This window comes from Eubalaena glacialis, chromosome 9 (genome assembly GCF_028564815.1).
Source record: "Eubalaena glacialis isolate mEubGla1 chromosome 9, mEubGla1.1.hap2.+ XY, whole genome shotgun sequence".
Taxonomy (NCBI): domain Eukaryota; kingdom Metazoa; phylum Chordata; class Mammalia; order Artiodactyla; family Balaenidae; genus Eubalaena; species Eubalaena glacialis.
The window spans coordinates 118229121-118252122 of record NC_083724.1 but is presented as its reverse complement, the minus strand read 5'-3'; the positions used below and the strand labels follow the sequence as shown (position 1 = coordinate 118252122).

Below are 23002 nucleotides of genomic sequence, written 5' to 3'. Positions count from 1 at the left end.
GGCAGAGTTCAGTTCCCGTGATTGTAGGACTGAGGTCCCTGATTCCTTGCTGGCTGCCAGTCAAGGATTGCTCTGTGCATCTACAAGCTGCTTGCATTCCTTGACACACCACCCGCCCATCTTCAAGCCAGAAAAGGAGCATTGGAATCTTTCTCCTGCTTGTAATCTCTGACTTCTTCTGCCCACAACCTTCTTTGTGTAAATACAAAGTATAATGGGGATTGTGAACCTGCTGAAAGCCCTATAATACATTCCAAAGTCCAGAGTAAGTCATTTGAAATTACATACGGCTTTGATTGCCCTATTACTGTGTAAATTTGTAGTTTAAGTGCAGCTATTCTAATGTAATGATACTGAAGGATATAAGAAAGAATCATCTAAACTGGTATTTTCTAAAAAAAATAGTATACAATCTGTAGTTTGTACATAACCCTTTGGATGACTAAATTCAAATCCTTTGAAAAATAATGACCATCTTTTCCTTTTTGTTATATAATGTGTTTTTCTAATGTCTGTCACAGTAAGTTCTAGATGCATCATAGAAGAAATATCCATCTTTTTTATACACACTGTTTCATCTATTTTGACTTTGTATTTATGACTCATACTTTCAGTCATTATTTACGCCATCTATGTCACAGAGCACTTGCATTTCTTTTTGATTATTTTCTAACTAGTGTTGGCTTATGAATATGCAATTATATTTCCCCATTTCTGTTGTTTTTCTTAACCTGTTTTTTCAGAACAAATTTTTTTCATTGAGTAAAAATGCCAGGTTGAGTCAAGCTGGATCTTACTAATAACCTTGTGAGTGCTTATCTAACATATACTATCACTTTCTACAACAAAGATGTTAGTTGAAAGCATCAATTATAAAATTAGTAGGGTCTAACAATTTAACAATATTTTATATTGTTTGCTTTTGCATGGATTGATAAAACAAGAAATGATGTTAACTTCTTGCTTTCATTTTAGAAAAGGGATGAATTTCTAATTTTTAACTTAGAATGTACCATCATTAGATACCTTTAAGAAATTAATTTGTATAACTGATATTTGTCACTTTGATTTGCCATGTATATAATCCAATCATCTAGATATTGTGCGAAGATCTCTGAAACTTGGCGATAGAGCATGATTTTCCATATCCGGTATATCAGCCAAGTCCCCGAATTCACATTGTTTAGAGATATCTGTCCTCCTGAGACAACTCTGACTAAAATAAAATGCTTTCTGGTGAACAGTTTTCCAGGCTTCAGGAATCTGTGCACTCTGTTCAGTTCATCCCAAACAGTAATTCAAAGGACTTGGCGTTAGGGAAATGATTGTAAAACATCAAAATCATACATTAAAAAAATTTTTTTAAGCGGCCACAAAAATGGCAGTATCTGTGCAAGGGAACATTTGGTTTATTCCACCTGCCAAATATATGTGTTTACCTCTTGGGAAAGAGAAAAATGTGTAGGTTAAATAAATTGTAAAATATTTTTATCTTGTAATGTCATTGACCCAGCATTGGGGAGGGTTTTTCCTTCCAGGTGAAAGATGTTCTTGAGTCGTCGCTCCCTGTTTCATTGCTCGGCAACAGATCTCCCACTGGCTTTTCCTGGATTTTTATTCTTCTGCGTCACTACCTGGATGTTTGTCCCAGTCTCAGTCTCAGAGATGGGGGATGTGTGTGAGGAGGTAGGTAAAAGTTCCAGAAGCAATCTTGTTTTGCAAAATGTATGCAATTATCAAGTGCATTAGGCTACATATCTCTGAAATGTGTGGCAAGTTACAATTTCCCAAGAATCAAATTGATTTTATTCCACTGATTTTCTTAGGAAACAGTCATATCTTGATTGCTCAAGTTTTACATCATCATTCCCTGGAAAATTGTGCTTTCATTTTGTAGTTGAGAAACAAGAAATGCGCCACTTCACTTAATTAAGTCAGATAATAACTGGAGAAGTGGAGATGACTGTCTGCCCAGCAGGGAATGGGGTAACCAGAAGCTGAGTGGACAGAGAGCTAAAATGACTTGCCAGCTTTTCTGAGTTAGGTTTCTATGGTCTTTTTATTACTTCGTCTGAAATGCAAATTCCCAGAATGCCAGACACACCCGTATTCCAACACAAGCACAAAAACAAAATTGAAAGCCAACCACAGTTGAGTTTATTGCCTGTCACTTTGATTGGTCTTGTTCCCTCCCCCATGCTTCTCACCCCAACTAACTTGGGTAATCAAAAGCTGTCTCTGTTTAATGGGGAAAACACATATATTAAGAGGGTTAATATATGGGGCTTTCCTGTGTAGATAGATACTCAGCTGATCAGAGCCCCCTCTTCTTGCTGACTCTGAACACTGCCAGGTATTATTGATATGGTGTTTTTTGGGGGGGCACAGCTGACCTTTACTGGGGAAGGTAATAGAGACGAACCCTTATATCCAACCCTTGTTGCTGTTGGGCTTGTTTTCTCTTCTCACACAAGATTAAGGGGTAGGCTTACTTGAGATTCTACGTTCTGGCAAGCCTTGTTGCTGAACTTGGCAGGAGCATTAAAATATCTTTATTAGAAGCCATGAATCAAGTTCCATGGCAGAATTCATAACCTTCCAAATCTGGCTGCCTTCTTTTGTCAAACTTCACAGAAAGGTGTGGCTTAAAATAAAGTTTATTTTCAGGTGCAGACATCCAGTGATGATGGTAAATCTTGTTCTATAGCAAATGTGGGAAGTTATCATTTAAATGAAAACACATCAACCTGTGATTTAAAAAACTATCTATGGAAGTTCTGAATATAAGCCAGAGAATTTTGCCTAGGAAAAGAGTTCGGTTGTAAAGGAACTCTGATGGATTTTGAAAAGCACCAATATTTTCTTTGAGCCTGATGAAAATCCATTGGCTTTGGTTCTTTAAAGATGCATGTTGGAATAGTTATAATGGGAAATTCTGTTAGTTCTTTCTTAGAGCAAAGGTTTGAAATTGCTTTCTCAAAATTGCCTCCAAGTTCTAGAAATCTAGCCTGAGGGAGCCTAAAATCTCAGAGATCTACAAGACTTAACCTGCCACTCAGGCGTGGGTCCAGCTATCAAGGGAAGCTATAGACAGTGAGGGGATTTTTAAAATATTGGCAAGAGAGTTTAGCGTGTGACTAGGCTCTCCTAAACCTGAGTCTTGTTTTTATAGCATCAACTGCAGCCACAAGGCTTCTCACAAGTAAAAGGTGACATAAAACAGACAAATCTGCAGAATGGGTCACAGAGAATCCCAAATGCTTCTTTGATCTTAGAAATGGCGGTGGGGGTAGTGGGGAGAAGAAACTAGTCTCTTGACCAAGGTGAAAGGTGGGAAAAGATAGCCTGTCAGTCCACAGAGATCAAGAGAAGCATCTTCAAGTTTGGTTTTGGTATGCACTATTATTTTGTATGAGTGACAGGTGGTAGACTAGAATAATCATCCTGGGTCAACTCTGAGAATCATAGAATTGTCCAGATAAATAGGGTTGAATGGCATTTTTAGAAGACTGTTAAGTACCAGATCATTGTCTATGTATGCTACAGTTGTGGACATGAATGCTTTACAGACCCGTTGCTTCATACAAAGTAAAACTATTCTGTTTATGAAAATACTGTTGGTGAGTGGGAGGCATTAGCTTTATATTAAAAAAATGCTGCGTTTTTAAGATTGGATGTGATTCTGTCATAGAGAATAATTCTATGTTAGCATAGAGAAGGAAGGGCATTGGCTATTTCAGCTCCTATGACTGATTCTTTGATACCTTGATAACTGAGCCGTGGATTTAGTGGGCTAAACGATTCATGTATATTATGTCTCTTTAAGTCTCAGAGGACCCAAGAACGCATGTTTTTTCAGTTGTGTAACAGCAGCTGTCTGAAAACACTGAAATAGGTTGTTTTGTGTTACCGCCAGTGTCTGTCTGTTGCTTTTAATTGTTCAGAGCACCATGCCAGGGTGTGACCCTGTTACTTTGAGACACGTAGATTAGGAAATGGAACACCTTAGCTAAGTATGAGTGTATTTAACACGCCACCTGGCACGTCTCACAGCCACTGTGTGCTGTGAACACACCTTATTTATTAAGTCTTATAGTACAAACTTGACCGAATGGCCGAGGAAACAACACGCCATTGTTTCTCCCTCAGTTGGCATCCATTAAGAACATTTGGCTTGGAAGCTTGTCCTTCCCTTTCTATATATCTAAACACTCTGTCAAAAATTAAATGGAGTTTGAGCAAACTCTCGAAGATCTGGGAGGTGTTTGATGAAACTCTGTGTTTTTTTGGTTTTCTTTAGGTAATTGCTGTGCCCTTCCTCTCTGGTACAGACTGTCTGTCACAGAAATTCCCAGAAATTAAACTTCTTTCCATGAGGTGGGGAGATGAGGAAAGAACACCTCTGTTTTCGTTTCCTCCATAGAATAATGCATATTTGCTTTATAACATGCGAGGCTGACAGGTTTGGACTCTGCTTCCAGATGTCCAGATGGTTTAATAAAAAAAGAATAATAATACATGACATATTTTCTTTTTCTGATCCAGAAAGAAACAGCTTTGTGTCAAGTCAACTTGTAAGTTATAAGTTGAAGGAAACTGTTATGTAAATAAAGAAGACTGATAGGAGAAAACAGGGCAGGTGAAGGCACTCTGCCCAGAAAAAAAAAAGGCATATAATAAAAATGACCTTTTTTTAAACAAAGACTGAAATGTTTATATGATTTAGCACAGTCTGAATTATATGTAGCTCTAGCCTCTGAGGTCATCTCAAATCCAGTATATTTGCAAACAGCTAGTGTCCTAGAGTCTTTGCTATACAATTCAATAGAACTATGTTTAAAGTTAAAACTAAAAAAAAAAAAAAAAAAAAGAGGAAAGAAACAGTATGAATAAGCAAGTTAAGACTGTGACGGCTTACCTAAGGCAGACATTCATCAATCCAGATACATGCTATGTGGAATAAATTTATAAACGTAAAACTTCTAACTCCTAAAAATTAAAACTTTCCTTTTCAATATAAAGTTTAGTATTTTTGAAGCCTCTTGACTTTATCTTTTAGCAAAAGCATGTATATGAATTTCATAGACTTGCTCTTTTGTTTTACAATATCCACTTTAAACAAGGAAGACTGAAAAAGTCCTTAGTTAAAGATTTTGCAATTCCATCTTGGCTATATCAACAATTTAAAAATAACAAACTAGTGTTTCCAGAGAAAAAATGGAATGGAAAATGTTAGATATATGTATTTTGAATGGAGAACTAAAAAGTTCAGTATCATACACTATACATAGTATGTGAAGCCATATTTAACACTGAAATATTGAAAGGAAATCCATTTAACCTTTAAAACAAATGCTTCTTTTCTTTTATAATCATCTTCTGCATGCAATAATTTAAACATACTCATTTTATTATTGCTGAACATTCTTAATTCTTGACAATTTAATACATGGAGATTTCTTTCACATTTTTATTGAATATATATTACACACATATATATATAATACATATATACATGTAATATATGAATATATATTCACATAATCTTCAAACACCCATATTTTGAAAATATTCTGAGAATTCAATAGAAAAATTCATGAATGAGTTTTACAACAGTTTATATATATTTAGATTCAGGAACAGCCAGGCTATTCACAAATAATTTCAGCTTTGGGTAAATGTGCTGGGATGACCACAGTCATTCTGCCGAAATTTCCTAATCATTTTTTGGGAGGGGTGGGGTAGGGTAGGAGTAAAGGTCTATGCAGGCTGCACTGAGGCCCTGACAGTCCCTGACCTGGCCAGCTGGTGTTTCTGAGCTCAGTATTGGACCTGTTGGGATAAATGCTAATAAAGATAAAAATAAATGATACAAATTAAAAAATAAGAATAAAATAAAATTACTTGAGCACTCATGAAACTTACACATACATATAGGTAATATACTACATATACTATGTTATATATATATATATATGATATATGGCATATATATAATTTCTCTTTAAAATTCACAGGAATCCTGTGAGATAGTTATTATTAATTTGATTAACCCAATTTTCTATATTAAAAAAAATTAAAAGTAGAAAGAAATTAGTTACTTATAGTAAATGGAAATTCTCCCATTCATTACTACCCAGACCTGGCTTCCTGGCCTGGATTGTGCTAAGGTCCTCTTGCTTATCTGTGTAGGAAGAAATGTACTAAAACGTATTTGGCAGACTCAAGGCCATATTAGGCAACTGATGGACTTGAAGTTAGACCCCAAGGCAACAGCTAAGACAGTTCTTTCTTTAGATAATAATTATGCAGGGAAAAGCAAGGAGCTGATTTTAAAAATCAAAATGAGCTCTGTCATGAAGGAACAGAGCTCACACCCAGAGGGAAGGAAAGTAACCGTAATTGCTGTGACCTTCTGCTGTTACTCAGAGGCCTTTGGACTCTGTGTCTGAGGTGGCTACCTTATGAATTGGCCAATATATAACCTAGTGGAATGAACTTTAGACATCCATGTGGGAGGCTGAGGTTCTAGACTTAGCTCTACCAGTGAGTCAAGTAGCTTGAAGAATGTCATGGGAACAGTGGGTAATCTATTAACAGGACAAACAAAAACAACATGCTCAAATGCTTTCAAAGAAAGACATTTTAAACACAAGATATTATCATTATTGTTTTTAGAATAAGAAAATAAAACCCATTGCTGTAGTCCTAAAATATTTCCTCTGGAGCTTAATTTTCCCAGTGTTTAATGAACGTTTTCGTCCATTTCCTTGCAAATGTGTGAGAAAGCCAGAGGAGAAGTACAAGAAGGTAGGTACCTGGGTTATCCAAGAACAGCACGGTAGGAAAATACAGGAGCATTTAGATATTCAAAACCTGAAGGTTGCCGTTGAGCTACATTTATTATTTATCTGTTTTTTAGGATTTAGAAGTTGTCTACCGATGTTTGGGTAGCTAGAAAGGTAAGAATAATAAATTATTTTTTAAAATTTAAATGTATTCAGTATTTTTTCCGTATAAAATCTCATGACTTCTGTAGTTGTATTTTGTTTTTGTTTTTTTTCCTCTTGGAAATATGACTATAGTGAAGGTTAGAAGTCATACTGAGGAATTACTTCTCTAAGATTTTAGCAAATGTCATATTTTAAGGCTGTCATTTACACAATCAAAGCTTCTATCTTTGAGGTAGACATTTTCAGAGGGAAATGAAAAATAAGTTCCTCAGTTTGCCTTATACCATTATTTCAAGTTCTTTCTGATAAGTACCTCATGTATTTTCTAGAAGTTGGATTCAGATTCTTTGGCTATAAGAATAAAGTATAATTATCAACTGATCACAGGGGCCATCGTGAGAATGGTGTACTAATGAACTTTCTAAATATTAATTTTTCAGCATCCTTAGAAAATTTTTTTAGAGACTTATAAACCAATTTAAATAGATCTTTCTGCTGAGTCTAGGATTCTCTGCTACCCTGTATCTGATTTAGTAACTTCAAGGTTCCCTTCTGGGTTGCATTACTAATTTCTAGGGTGGGAGTGGGTGGGTTGGGGAGAAATGAGGGAAAATTAAGACTGTGGATCCTGTGGCTTGATAAACTTTGATATTCTACCAGGCTTCTACCAGAATGCCTATGGAGGAGAACAGGCTACTGGCAAACCTGCTGATGTGGAACCTAGAAGCCTAAACAGTGTAATTTTAAATATTTCCCGATTAAACAAAGTAAAAGGTCAGAATCTCAAAAATAAGACGATATGACATTAATCTACTGGTAAATTGGTACCATGGTTCAAATGAGGCTTGAATGGTATACCTTTCTTCCTGAAAGCAAACCATAAACCAGATATATAGGACAGGAGTTTTCACTTCCAAAAATTGTACATGGCATTAGTTTTTCTTAATATTCTAATTTTACACACCAGAGAGTTTTGTTACTGTTATCATTTTTCTATATAAAATATTAACTCAATACCAAGTGGTCAGGTTGTAGTTTTATACCTTAATGTAATCTCTCTCTCTCTTTTGGTTAGAAAGAAATTAAAACATATTTTTTTAAGGTCTTTTATCTGTAGGGAAAAAAATGGTTTTCCCAAACTGAATTTATAGACATTCTTCTTTCAAGCTACTCCATAAATATTTGGAAACCTCCCTTAAATCAAATGACCTTTTATTTGATATGTTACAAAAAAGGCAGTTAAAGATGTAGTGGATAGATAACAGAATGGAAGGAAAAAGAAGGACCCCATTTCTTTTGGAAAAGCAAAGTTTATTAAATGAAAGCTCAACCAGCTTTTAACTATGTCTGGTTGCAATTCTAGTAGTTAATCATTGCTTTTTGTCCGGTGAGACAAGTAGAAGTTTTTCGCAAAGCTGGTTCCTTTCCAGTTTGGATGGAAAGTGCAGCAGAGAAATCATGTCAATATCTTGCAAGGACAGATTGCCAAGAAAGTCATTGACTGGCAGCATCAGGTGAAGTGAGGGGGTGGGGAAAGGGGGTAGGAAGGCGAAGCCTCAGGTTTAAAACGTGGCATTGATTCAGTTTGTTTGTAGCAGGTTTTTGGCTTGAACCCTCTTCTACTTCAAGGACATGTTCTTAGGACTTTGCCAATTGTTGGTGTCAGGGTTCATACTCAAATGTAGACATACATAGTCCGAATATTAAGATATCGTTTATCAACGTTCTCTACATAGACTGGCTCTGGAGAAAATTACAGAAAGTGAGGTTAGGTTTTTGAATACCCTTTGTCACTTTACTACTCTTTCCTCACCCCTTCCTTACGATCTGGTCTCCCCTGAGACCTGCCTTTCCCCTGCAGGCTCGCAAGATCCAAAACTCTCTTCCACCCCATTCCTCCACCTAATAACATTTGTATTCCATTTCCTGAGGGTTATTTCTCTGCTGGAGCTAATCTGATAAGGTAATGCCTGCTCAGTTGTTAAGTAATAAATAATTGCCCCTACTTTGCCCATCTAAGATTATAATTTTGAATAGTAAGATCTTTCAAAGCTTTATCTTTGAAAGCATGACTAATGTTGGGTATTTTATAGACTAGAGAAGCTGGTTAGTAGAGAGGACATATTAGATTAAGCAACCTCCCAATGGCGCACTACCCTTTCTGGGCATATTCTTCAAACAAGACTTTCATAGTTGGCATCCAACATTTATTAAAAAGCACTTGAATTGATGACCACATATATATACTATCAAAGGAGTGCTTGGTCCTGATAAACTTAGTTGCTTTCCATCTAATATTCTTGAATTCATGAAATGCTGCAGTGAGTGAAAATAAACAGTAGTGATTAATTTAACCTTTGCTATATTCTAGTATTTGCTCTCTGGATAAGTCCACCTTCCCAGATGATTTATGTATTAGTTGGGATGTTTTTGGTTGTAAGTAACAGACCTCCAACACAAATTAGCATAAATAACAAAACAGATATACTGGCTCCCATGTCTGAAAAGTCCGGTTGTGTTTTGATTAAGGCGGTCTCCCAGTTTCTGTGATTCCCTTGGCTGTGCCCTCCTCTGCATGCTGGCTTCATCCCATTCTCACTCTGGTTCCCATCACATTCTCAGAATGGCTGCCAGTAGCAACCAGGGCAACATGTTACTTGATTCACATCCAAGGGGAGAGAGATTGTCGCTCCTATAACCATTTAATAAAAGTCTTGAGATTTACTCTGATTGGGCCAATCACTGTGGCCAGGAAGAAACCAAATGCTGATTGATCTGGATTTGGGTGAAAGCCTCTATTGAACCAACCTTTGTTTTAAGTGGGGAAAAAATAATATAGCTTGGAGCTGGGATGGAGTCAATCCATCCAAAGATCATGGTGGATGGCATACTGAGTGAGGGACATTTCCAAAGAGAATCTGAGGGCAATTTGCCAAAGTGGAATAAATTCTAAGTATGTAACCAAATATTATTCACCAAGTTCCTTTATGTGGAGTGCATTCTTTCAACTTTTTGACAAATGCACAGGAAAACAGAGGTATAGAGTTAATTGCTTGTCAAACAGGAAAATTGTATGTGACTCATATCTAGCTCAGCAAAGAAAGCTCCTTTTTTTTTTTTAACATCTTTATTGGAGTATAATTACTTTACAATGTTGTGTTAGTTTCTGCTGTATAACAAAGTGAATCATTTATACGTATACATATATCCCCATATCCCCTCCCTCTTGCGTCTCCCTCCCACCCTCCCTATCCCACCCCTCTAGGTGGTCACAAAGCACCGAGCTGATCTCCCTGTGCTATTCAGCTGCTTCCCACTAGCTATCTATTTGACATTTGGTAGTGTATATATGTCAGTGCCACTCTCACTTTGTCCCAGCTTACCCTTCCCTGTCCCCGTGTCCTCAAGTCCATTCTCTACATCTGCATCTTTATTCCTGTCCTGCCCCTAGGTTCTTCAGAACCTTTTTTTTTTTTTAGATTCCATATGTATGTGTTAACATACAGTATTTGTTTTTCTCTTTCCAACTTATTTCACTCTGTATGACAGACTCTAGGTCCATCCAGCTCACTACAAATAACTCAATTTCGTTTCTCTTTATGGCTGAGTAATATTCCATTGTATATATGTGCCACATCTTCTTTATCCATTCATCTGTTGATGGACACTTAGATTGCTTCCATGTCCTGGCTAGTATAAATAGTGCTGCAATGAACATTGTGGTACATGACTGTTTTTGAATTATGGTTTTCTCAGGGTATATGCCCAGTAGTGGGATTGCTGGGTCATATGGTAGTTCTATTTTTAGTTTTTTAAGGAACCTCTCTACTGTTTTCCATAGTGGCTGTATCAATTTACATTCCCACCAACAGTGCAAGAGGGTTCCCTTTTCTCCACATCCTCTCCAGCATTTATTGCTTGTAGATTTTTTGATGATGGCCATTCTGACCGGTGTGAGGTGATACCTCATTGTAATTTTGATTTGCATTTCTCTAATGATTAGTGATGCTGAGCATCCTTTCATGTGTTTGTTGGCAATCTGTATATCTTCTTTGGAGAAATTTCTGTTTAGGTCTTCTGCCCATTTTTGGATTGGGTTGTTTGTTTTTTGATATTGAGCTGCATGAGCTGCTTGTATATTTTGGAGTTGCTTCGTTTGTCAGTTGCTTCGTTTGCAAATATTTTCTCCCATTCTGAGGGTTGTCTTTTTGTCTTGTTTATGGTTTCCTTTGTTGTGCAAAAGCTTTTAAGTTTCATTAGGTCCCATTTGTTTATTTTTGTTTTTATTTCCATTTCTCTAGGAGGTCAAAAAAGAATTTTGCTGTGATTTATGTCAGAGTGTTGGCCTATGTTTTCCTCTAAGAGTTTTATAGTGTGTGGCCTTACATTTAGGTCTCGAATCCATTTTGAGTTTATTTTTGTGTATGGTGTTAAGGAGTGTTCTAATTTCATTCTTTTACGTGTAGCTGTCCAGTTTTCCCAGCACCACTTATTGAAGAGGCTGTCTTTTCTCCATTGTATATTCTTGCCTCCTTTATCAAAGATAAGGTGACCATATGTGCATGCGTTTATCTCTCGGCTTTCTATCCTGTCCCATTGATCTATATTTCTGTTTTTGTGCTAGTACCATACTGTCTTGATTACTGTAGCTTTGTAGTATAGTCTGAAGTCAGGGAGCCTGATTCCTCCAGCTTCGTTTCTATTTCTCAAGATTGAAAAAAGCTCCATTCTACTCTAGTAACCAAATCTTTACTCTTTCTTAGAACTGGATACACATACTTAATCATGTGAGAGATTCCAAGGAGCACATGGTTAAATGACACTTCTAGCCCCCAGCTGTGTGGGTAAGTTCTGAGATGCCGCATATGATTAATTTAAGAGGAAAAGATAGTAGCCAGCCAAAGTTATGAATTCCACATAACTGGTGTAAGATTTATGTGCCCCTCCTGAGACTGAATGCAGGGCATGTATGTGTCTCCTATTTATAAAAAGGTAATTCTGAGGAAAGAACACATTCAGTGCTTAAAGAGTTGCCTAGGAATCTATTTCCTTTATTCTCATTTCTCTTCTTGATTCTATTGCTATGTCTTCTAAAAATCAATCGTTAGAAATTTTAATTTGATGTCCTTATGATAGCTCTTACTTTATTACAGTGAAGGGAAAAGGAAGAAGAAAACCTGTCTTCAACTTTCAGATCATCATGTTCAAATATTTAAGACAATCCAGGTAGCAGAAAGCAGCAAATAAGTATTTTTCTGCTTGGTATTGACAGGTAGGCCTAGAGAAGCCATGCTCCACTCCCCAACTTTATGGCTACCAGAGTCTCTACATCTAAAAGTACCTCTTTATCTTCCTCTAGTGCCTAGAATTCTTATCTGTAGGCTCACTCCTTGTTTGCTTTTAGACCTTATCCCAGCAAGTTACTTTTTAGAATTCTTAATACAGACTACAGAGTAAAACATGCTGTTCAGATGCAACTTAAATCACGTGCCAAGCTTAGAATGTAATATGTTTGGCCCTTGCATATCTGGCCCTGGCTGTGTGTCTTTTTTCATTGGATAGGACATACCTGAACCAGATCAACTGGAATCCTTACAAGAGTTTTAGAAATAGAAACAAAGTTAATATCTTTCAGAATGCCAGACATGTAGGTGTAAAGGTAGAAGCATGGGAGCTATTAGTGGCCATATTTTCTACTCTGTGGACAGGACAAGCCAGGATGCAGTTACTACTGTGGTATTTGAGTCAAACAAAATCATGAAGGATATGCAAGCTCCAACAGATATACCTAAATCTAAAAGAAAACAAACAAAAAAATACAAAATCTGATTAAGTGGTGAAAAAAATATAGCTAAAGCCTCAGGTGGCAAAATTCCATTTATCCAAATCAGATAGAAATATAAGCTAAAGGAATGTCTGAAGCCTGCTTTCAGAGGCAGGAATGGTATCAGTCTGTATGTCTGCTGACCCAGACCTTTCATCCTGACCCCAAATCACACAGGTCAATAGCAACCTTGACACACTGAGATGACAATACCAGTTCTTCTCTGAATAACAAAACAATCTCCTTGAAGAGGTTTAAAGTTAAATATAGACATGGTTAAGTACATACTTTGGTATTAAGGTAGGAAAAATATGCTCATATTTGGTAATAAGTTATTTATAGTTTTAATATATGTAAATTATTTATTGATGCTATGATGGTTGATTTCATATGTCAGCTTGAGACTTGGCTATGGTGCCCAGCTGTCTGGTCAAACACCAGTCTAGATGTTGCTGTGAAGGCATTTCTTAGATGTGATTAACATTTAAATCAGTAGACTTTGAGCAAAGCAGAGGACCCTCCATAGAGGGGATGGGCCTCAGTTGAAGGCCTTAGGAGAAAAGACTGAGGTCCTCTAAAGAGGGTGGAATTCTGCCAACCACCCCACCCTCAACATGCTCCCTGCCAGACTGCTTTTGGACTCAAGGCTGCAGTGTGAACTCTTTTTGGAACTACCATCTGGTCAGTCTGCCCTTTGGACTAGCCAGTTCCCTCTGTCTCTCTTTCTCTCTGTGTACACATTGCACACACACACATGCACACACAAGGTATTGGTTCTGCTTTTCTGGAGAACCCTGACTAATACATATTTATAACAAATGACTCCAAAACTTAGTGGCTTAAAGGCACAAATATTTATTATCTCACAGTTTCTGTAGATCAGGAATCAAGGTGCAGCTCTGCTGAATACCTCTGCCTCAAAGTCTCTTCAAGGCTGCAATCAAGGTGTCAGCTGGGGCTGCAGTCTCATTTGAAGGCTCAACTGAGGGCAGAGAGAGGGCGGTTCTGCTTCGAAGTTCATTCACCTGGTTGCTCACGAGATTCAGTTCCTCGTGGTTTGTTGATCTGATTGTCCCAGCTCCTCACTGGCTGTTGCCTGAGGGCTTCCCTCTGTTCCCTGCCAGATGGGTCTTCCATAGGGAAGCTCACAACACAGCAGCTGGCTACCTCCGAGTGAGCAATCAAGAGAGGTAGGAGGTCACCAAAGACAGAAGGCAGTTTTTTCATAAACTCATTTTGAAAGTAACATAGCATCACTTCTCTTGCATTCTATCCACTAGAAGTCACTAAATGCCAGCCTTCCAAGGGGAGGGTATTGCACAAGAATGTGAATACCAGGAGGGGAGGAGGGTCATGGGGGGCCAGCTGAAAGTTTGCTACCACATTTAGCTTGTTGGAGAATCTGACAGTTGAGGTTTTTTAATTCTAATTTAAAATCATAATTAAAGAACTGATTTGAACTTGGGATGTATGTTGCAAAACAGGAGAGACTTTTTTTTCTAAGATTGTAAAGACTACTGAGATGCTTGAAGGGACTTCAGATTTATCATATTTATGAATTTAATATGTTAGGTTTACTACAGTAGTATAAATACTTGAGAAAGTACTTGGGGGAAACTTCACTTGTCAGATCAGGCAACAAATGTATTAATCTTACGAATGCATCTAAAATGTTGAAGGCAATTACATTAACTAATTTGTGAGAAGCCTGCGTGTTTAGTGAGTTCTGTAACTTGAGTGACTCAAAGAGCAGTCAAAGACCAATTTGAAAGTTATTGTTAAATTCTACTAAATTTATAAATACAAGTATATGATGTATATACATATATATATGATTAGGGGCTTAAGGGAAACTAAAAGTTTTAGAATTTTTTACTTTAGTAAATTGAATATCAATTTAAGAGAATCCCAGTATCTATAATTTGTCCTTTCTTTGAAAAATAATTAATGCCCTCAGAGAAAATGAAATCTGACATTGATAAAAGCAAGTCTTCAGAGAGAGAAACAGAGAGAAGATTCAAATAGATGAGAAGAAGTGGGCAGTGCTGATATTTTGGAGATCTTGATCCCAGGTGTTCCTGCCCACCATCAGCTGCATTCCTGCCCTTGAGTTCTGGAAGACACCTTGGTGTCCGTATAATTTTTTTCTCTTGAAACCAAGAGCCCAAACTCATGTTTTTCCCTAGAATCTCTTCTGCAGAAATGTAATTTGTGAAACACAAACTGGAGACACTGTCATCTCTAATAATAGTAACTATGAGAATCAGAAAACCTCTCCAGGATGGGAATGATGAGACACTGTTTCAGTCTTGACCTGCCATCCTTTTTTCCCAGATCTGTCCATTTCCCTATTTATTAAAAATAAGTAGATTTGATAGTTGAGCCCTGCCTTATGTGGCTATGGAGGAAATAATCAATTTCAAACTGTGCTGAAAAGAATGATTCTGGGTCAAGGTTGCTGATATTACCGTTGCATTTCAGTGACGCTGATGATGCTTTTATAAACTTTGTTTTTTCAACTTTGAGTTGTCTTCCTTGTCACTGCTCATTTCTCACGTGGCACTGCTGATTCTGATTCTTAACTGTGCCCCTGTCTGTGTTTACCTCTTCATCTCCATGGTTACTGCATGTACTGAAGCCTCTATCATCTCTCCTATGGAATTTTGTGATATTTTCCCACTTAGTTACCCAGATTTTCAGGTCAGCTTTTATCTGTTCCATTCTGAACCCACCCCAAGCTCATCTTCTCAAACACAAATAAGTCCATATTCCCTCTTCTCAACGTCCAGGAAAGGTCCCCCCAACTGCCAAAATAAAGTGCAGACCTCTTAGAATGACACACAGGATGCTTTACACCAGCTTTCAACCCTAAGTTTTATGCTGAAATCATAAGGAACTGATTTTAGTTTGTTGAACCAATTATGCACTTTCCCTCTCCTTGGAACCTCTTCCTCCAAATTCTTAAAAATCTGTCAAGGCTGGGCTCAAGTGTCTCCTTTTTATGAAGTCTCTCCTTCCCTGACACACCCAAGCAGAGTCTCCGTTACAATATTCCCATCCACCTTGTACAGAAATCCGTTACAATCTTTATAGCATGGAATTGTAATTTTTTCCTCTACATGTTTGCTTCCCAAACATGATTGTGAGCTCCTTGAAGGCAGACACATAACTTATTCATCCTTGGCTGCTTGGTTTCTAGGGCTGTGCTTGAAACAAGGAGGTTATTCAATAAACGTATGTGAACTGGAGGTAGATCTATTAATATTCTTGGAATTTACAACATTAAATGTAATTTAAATTTAAAAATTCACTCAGGAAATATCCTACTTTAGAGCCCTAAGAAAATTATTTAACTTTCCTTACAAATTTCTCTTCTATGGGTAGAAAGGACTGGTTTAGACTGTAACAGAGCACTAAATTAAAGTAAAGCAAGATTGTCCCTTTCTTGAGATAGAGGGACAGGAAAGAATAGAAAAGTACTTTATTGCTTTAGTTTTTTACATGCAGGTTGAAATGTCATTAAATTAAGATTTGTCACAAATAAGCTGAAACACAACAGGGTTGATTGACTATATTTAAGTTAAACAAGGGGGAGTTTAAAGAAGGGCTAGTTTTCCCCTTTATTTACCTTTTGTTTCAGTGTAAAGGGGGAGAACACAAGCAGGGATGGACTCAGGGAAGCTTATGACTGAGAATTACTCGGGCTGACTCAGCCTCTTCTCTTTTCTATAAAATGCTTAAGGAGCCAAGAAGAGGTCCATGAAACAACATACTAGCATTTGCCTTAGAAACCTCTAAAAATGAGGAGCCTATTAAAAGAGAAAGTCTTAGAAATAGAGTCACAGATGTAGAAAACAAACTTACGGTTCCCAAGGGGGGGAAAGGGGGAGGGAAGGATAAAATGGGAGACTGGGACTGACATATACACACGACTATATATAAAATAGATAATAAGGACCTACTGTATAGCACAGGGAACTCTACTCGATACTCTGTGATAACCTATATGGGAAAAGAATCTAAAAAAGAGTGGATATATGTATACGTATAACTAATTCACTTTGCTGTACAGCAGAAACTAATACAACATTGTAAATCAACTAGACTCCAATAAGAATTATTTAAAAAATGAGAAAGTTTTATTGGAAATCTGCCATTTCTCTTCTTTCTGGCTTTCTACCCAATCAAGTTGTGCGTTTGCGTGTCTGTGTGTGTAGAGCTCTCCAAATAGTGCTATTCTGCTTAGGTTTTTTTGTTGTTTTTTTTAAGTTTTGAATATTTTACAGCAATGACAAGAAAAATGGGATTGCTCGGAGTTCAGCAATCCTCATTAGTCACTCACCACAACTGGTAATTAGATGAAAAAGATGATGGGAAGCAGGGACTAAGCAGGACTCTGTCATCCTGTGTGTGAAATGATGCTGAGACAGAGCAACCCAGCAACCCTGGTGCCTGACTTGTTTTAAACGTTTTAGAACACAAAGAAAGAATTGTCAGGGATAAAGCCCTACGGTGGATGGGCCGTTTCGGGTTATGACTGATCACCCCTCACCACTAAACAATTCAGGTGAACCAGCAAGTAAAAAAGCACTTAACTATGTGATAAGCACTTAACCAGCGAGGTATTGGACACCATGGAAAGGCCTGCTTTTCTGTCTTAGGTGCTGTGATTATAATAAGAAAAGCTTATTCATTGTTCAGTTGCATCTGAATCAACAGTGATTACAAACATCTGTATGCAGATAATTCAGAAATCTATTCCTTATGCTTTTATACTAGGCTAAATATGAAAACCATGTTTCTCTGAAATTTATCCAAATTTTTTTCCTAGCATCTTTACCCTAAAACTTCCATCATCCCCTCCCCCACCCCCAATTTTAATTTTCTTCCACTTGCAGGAATTCTATCCAAAGCATCCCCTGGCACATTCTCCTTCTCCTTTCAATATAGGGAAGATTTACAGATGAGGATAAAAAGGAAAGAGAATAAGCAAAAGCTGGGGTGGGGTGGGGCTGGATTGGGGGAAGCCTATAATTTGATAAGGATGAGCTCAGATAAGGCAGGACTGGTGAGTGGTGGTCAGATTGGGAAAGGTCTGGAATGTTCGGCTGGAGGTCTGGACTTCATGCCTCTGGAAACAGAAGGCAGAAGGTTCTGAGCCGGGGAGTGACCCAGTTAGAGCGTGTGTTAGGTTACACCAAATCAGTATTTCGGATTAATAGACTAGGACAGACACTGGGGACTTAAGAGCAGTTAATGAGAAAAGTAAAAATACATTAGCACATGTAGGATGTTATGAGAACTTGATTTGGGGCAGTGGAATTGGGTCAGAGGGATGAGGAAAACAAAAGGTCAAAGACTAGAAAGATCCAACTTTCTGACTCAGTTTCATACAAGGCAGCATGTTCATCCCCATAAAACCCTAGGTGTCTGCTTGTGTTGTTCCTGTAAACTTTCAACATCCCCTCACTGGTAAGACATAGGAAGTGACCAAAAAAATCATTTTTACCATAATACTTGAGCAGCCATCAGATAAGGGTGATGAAGTTTACTTAAGAAAATGTGCTCAAAACATCCACCTTGCCAAGAGAACCTCCCCCCTCCCATCCCCATGGGCAGGAAGAATGGAGCAGGCCATTTATCAACTAACATTTTGTGAGCCTTGTGCCGCACAATTGGAATAAAGTAGTCTTTGGATTTATCCAAAATTAGGCAGCCGCTGTGATTCATTTGAAAAGGTCCCTGCCATAGGCTGGAAGTAGGCACCCGGCTATACGATGGGGAAGCAGCAAAGTAGGTACACAGTTCTGGAAAGCCTCCTACCAAATACTTCATCTATTAAATAGATAGGGGAAACCAGACATTAAAAAAGTTAGAAAGGAAGCAAAATAGTGCAGGAATACCATAATGACCTTTTGTGACTAAGGAAAGTATCAACATTATCATGGATGGTATTTACTTTGTATAAACTAAACTGCAAAGACCATTATATAGTGCATAGAGTAGAAACAAAGTTAAAAGAGGTTTAAAGCTCTTTTGGTCCAATTTCCCACTTAGGTAGAAATGCTGTGCACAATATCCCTAATAGGTGGCTAACTGGTATCAGCCTCCATCATCTCAATGAGCAATGAATTGTCTGCTTCCAGGGCAAATGTATTTCATTTGGAGTATCCTAATTCTGATGGTACCTTATACCACATCACTTGGACCGCCACTTATTCACAGTTATGTTCCTTGGAGAAAACTATGTCTATTCTGTCTTCCTTACAATAACTCAAATGAGAATTTTTGTCCTAACTGCAGGGGGAAACCAAGGGGGTTGTAAAGAGAAGTGTGGGATGACAAATTACGATTTGCTCACTCAAAGACCTGTTTGTCTTCTGTTGGGTCCACCATTATACGTACTGTTTTTTCTTCTTTCCTTTGGACTTATCAGCTAATTATTATTAAGATCTCTTCTAATTAGCTTACTAGTTATACATGATTTATCTTATATATTACCCTAGGCATGCTTGATTTATTGATATCTAATATTAATTAGTGGTTTTTAACCAAATTTTAGAAAATACAGATACCTTAGAGCACCTTAACTGTATTTACTCTTAACTTTTGTGCTTTCATATATGTTAAATCCTGGAAGTCAGTAGTTTCATTGCTTAATAAAATAAATACTTATTTCTATTTCCTCACTTCCCTTTCCTTTTCCAATATCCTTCATATCTCCCTGCATTTCTTTTCCTTCATCTGGGGATCCTTTCTGCTGCCTGAAAAACTCCTTGCTTGTATTTCTTTGAATGTGGATCTGTTGTGATAGGTTCTCCCAGTTGTTTTTTTTTTTTTCTGGAAATATCTTTATTGCACCTTCAATTTTGAAAGATTTTTTTTTTTTCTGAATGTAGAACTCTAGGTTTTTTGTTTGTTTTGAAACTTTGAAACATTATTTCATTGTCTTCTGACTTAGGCAGTTACTGGTAAGAAGTCAGTTGCCAATTTTATTTTTGCTCCTTTGCTTCCCTCTGGCTGGTTTTAAGATTTCGTCTGGTCATTGGTTTTCAGTGGGTTTTACTATCTATTTGGCAAGGCGTGCTTTTCTTCTTGTCATTTGTATTGATTCTTGAATCAGAAGCTTGAATTACTTTTGGAAAATTCTTGAACATTGGCTTCAAATATTGCTCCTACCTCAATTTCTGTTTCCTTCTTTTCTAGGACTCTAATTGCACCTATGTTAGACTGTTTTAAGGTCTATATTTCCTTTATACTGTTTTCCGTATTTCTCATCCCCCTTCCTCTTTTTGTTTCAGTCTAGACATTTTCTGCTGACCTATTTTCTTATTCACAGATCAGACTCACAAATCCTCTCTTCAGCTATGTCTAATCTTTAATTTCATCTATTGTTTTCTAAATTTCCGTTATTTTCAGTTCTAGAACTCTTCTTTTTTTGTTTCTAGTTCTTTAGCAAAATTCCCAATCTTGTCATCTAATTTTTAAATATACTAATCATAATTATTTTAAAGTCTGTTTCTGATGACTGCAATATCTGGCCCTTAGGGACTGTCTTTAAAAATACATATTATTTTATCACTATCTGTTTTTATGTGTATTAATTTGTATTGGAATGCTAGAAATTGTGTATGAAAAGTTATGGAAGCTTTGGCTGATAATTTTTCTCCAGAGAAGGTTTTTAATAGCATATGGCAGACAAGGAGAATAATAGTATATCAGTTAAATCTAATACGATATTAAGCTGATTTGAGTCTGGGTTTTAGTCTTCATAAGGCCTGGTCTCTATTTCTGGTTTGCCCTTACTTATAAAGTATAACCTTTTAGGGGCCTCAGATGAAAGCCTGGGCTGTTTTTTATTACCTCACCACCATAGTGGGAACTGGCTCTTACTTTTTTCTCCCTCACGTAGTGATACTGATGAGAGCTATGCTTAGCTTTTCACCAAGTTTGCCTGTCTCTCAAACCAAGCTGCAAATGGCTTCGGGGGGAAACTGGCTCAGATCGTTGTGCTTTCTTTTCTGTATATACTTTCTTTCCACGATCTTTTCCTCTTAAGTCCTGGCTCTTTGGTAGTCCTAAGCTCCATTTCTCCATGCCATGTAACTCTGTAAGTCTGTTCTATTCTACTTCTCTGCAGTTCAGCAACCATGCTCTGCTCAGTAAAAGCATCTCTGTGCTTTTACAAATTGGTGGTGTCTCAACAGAAAATAGCAAAAACACCAGGCTCATTTCAGTGGGTTTATCTTCTCTCCAGCATCTTGGTCCCTTAAATTCTGATTGCCTGGATAGCTTTCCTATGCCATCAGTGAGATGATTTTTTTTTTTTTTTTTTTGCATTCAATCAAGCTTTTTTTAGTTTTCTTTCTTTCTTCCTTCCATTTCCCCCTCTCCTCTTTTCTTCTTCTTCTTCTTCTCCTTCTTTCTTTCTTTCTTGAAGCCCATCAAAGCCAGAGGCTACTTGGTAATTTTTATGCTGTTGAACATACTATATATATGTTTTTTCTGTTTTTAGGAATTTCTCATATTTTTCTATACTCTCTTTGTTTTCAGAGCCTTCCTGCATTAGTTAGCATTTGTTGCATAACAAAGAACCCATACATTCATGGATTAAAAGAACAATTTATCTATCTTGCAATTCTGGAGGTTGGTGATTTGGGCTGGGCTCAGCTGCTTTGAGTCAGGCTTGGCTAACCTTTCAGTGGGGCTCACTCATGTATCTGCTGCCGGCTGTGGGGATGGCTGGGAACTGGCTAGTAGGAGGGTTTTGGTTCTTCCCTATGTGAGGTCTCATCCACCAGCAGGTTAGCTTCGGGCTTGTTCATGAGGTGGCGGGATTCCATGCACAAAAGCAGAAACATGAAGAGACCTCTCCAGAAATCACACAATATCGATTCTCCTGCATTGTTGTGACAAAGGTGGTCACAAGGCCAACCACATTCAGGGTTGGAGAAATAGACTCCACCTCTCACTGGCAGAAGCTGCAAAGAATTGTGGCCATTTTTTGGTAGTCTACAATGCTAAAGTCATCGTTAATTCTAATAATTTAAATTTCTTAGACTTTTGCTCATTGATAGTCACATCCATTGCAAACAATGATAGTTTTGTCTTTTCCTTTCCAATTTTTTACAATGCCATTTCCCTTCATTGCCTGATTGCACTGGATTGACCAGTCAGTACAATTTAAAATAAAAGGAGAGAGAGTGGACATCCTTGATTTGTTCCCAATTGCAGAAGAAAAGATTTTGAAAAACTTTTCAATATTAATATGCTGTACTTTGTGGATACTTGTATTTTTTCTGCATATATTAAAATGATCATATGATTTTTAAAGTTATTTTGTTAATATGATAATTTCACTGATTCAATTGACTATTAGACCAAATTTAATTACTATTTTAACCAACTTGTTGATTTCTGTTATTTTTTGCTGTGGAAGAGTTTTTTGCTAACTTATTTAGAATTTTTGTATTTATGTTTATTGTGGCACAAGTTTTATTGATCTACACTTTTTAAAATAATGTCTTTGGCAAGTTTTGGTGAAAATTAATAAAGGAAAACCTCACTAAGATGGAGTCAGGAAGCCAGAAGGGGGAGCTCTCAAGCAGTACCACCTGATGTCAATTACAGGCAGCATTGTCAATTACAGACCCCAACAGAAGAATCATCAACGGGAAAGAATCATCCATCACAGGTCCCAACAGGAAAAGATGTACATGGTGTCTCCTACAAGAAATTGACTACCCCAGCAACTCAGCCAGTGAGAAACCGTCATCACCCTGAACTCTCATTTTTCTCCGATGGACTTTTTTCAAAATAACCCCTTCCATCTTGCTCCTTTTCTCTCTATAAAATAACATTCCTCTTTGTTGTGTATTGGACTTGCCTATGGCTTTTTCCATAGCTTGCTTTTCCTGAATTGCTATTCCTCTGCTATTCCCGAATAAACCCATTTTTGCCGGTAAGATAACTGTTTTATTTTTAAGGTCAGTATTTGAAATCAAGGTTATAACTTGGGAATTGGCTTCTTCTGTATTCTGGGAGAGTCAGCGTAACATTGGAATTGCTTCCTCCTTAAATATTTGAGAGAATTAACCAGTGAAGCCATCTGGGTAAAGACTTTCTTTATGGGAAGTATCCAATTATAGATCAAATAAATAGGCTAGTTTGCAATCTCTTTAGTAGTTATCTGACTAATCCAATTTTCTTTCTCTACTTGTGTCCA

General features: G+C 37.3%; 1 long non-coding RNA gene across 1 annotated transcript; it reads left to right on the top strand.

The window, feature by feature from the left end:
• The first annotated feature begins 6773 nt into the window (after window positions 1-6773).
• On the top strand, window positions 6774-22643 carry LOC133097564 (uncharacterized). The gene is made up of 3 exons (XR_009702029.1): window positions 6774-6810; window positions 6923-6962; window positions 22312-22643. It is a non-coding gene; the product is annotated as an uncharacterized LOC133097564 (long non-coding RNA).
• Window positions 22644-23002: the final 359 nt, after the last annotated feature.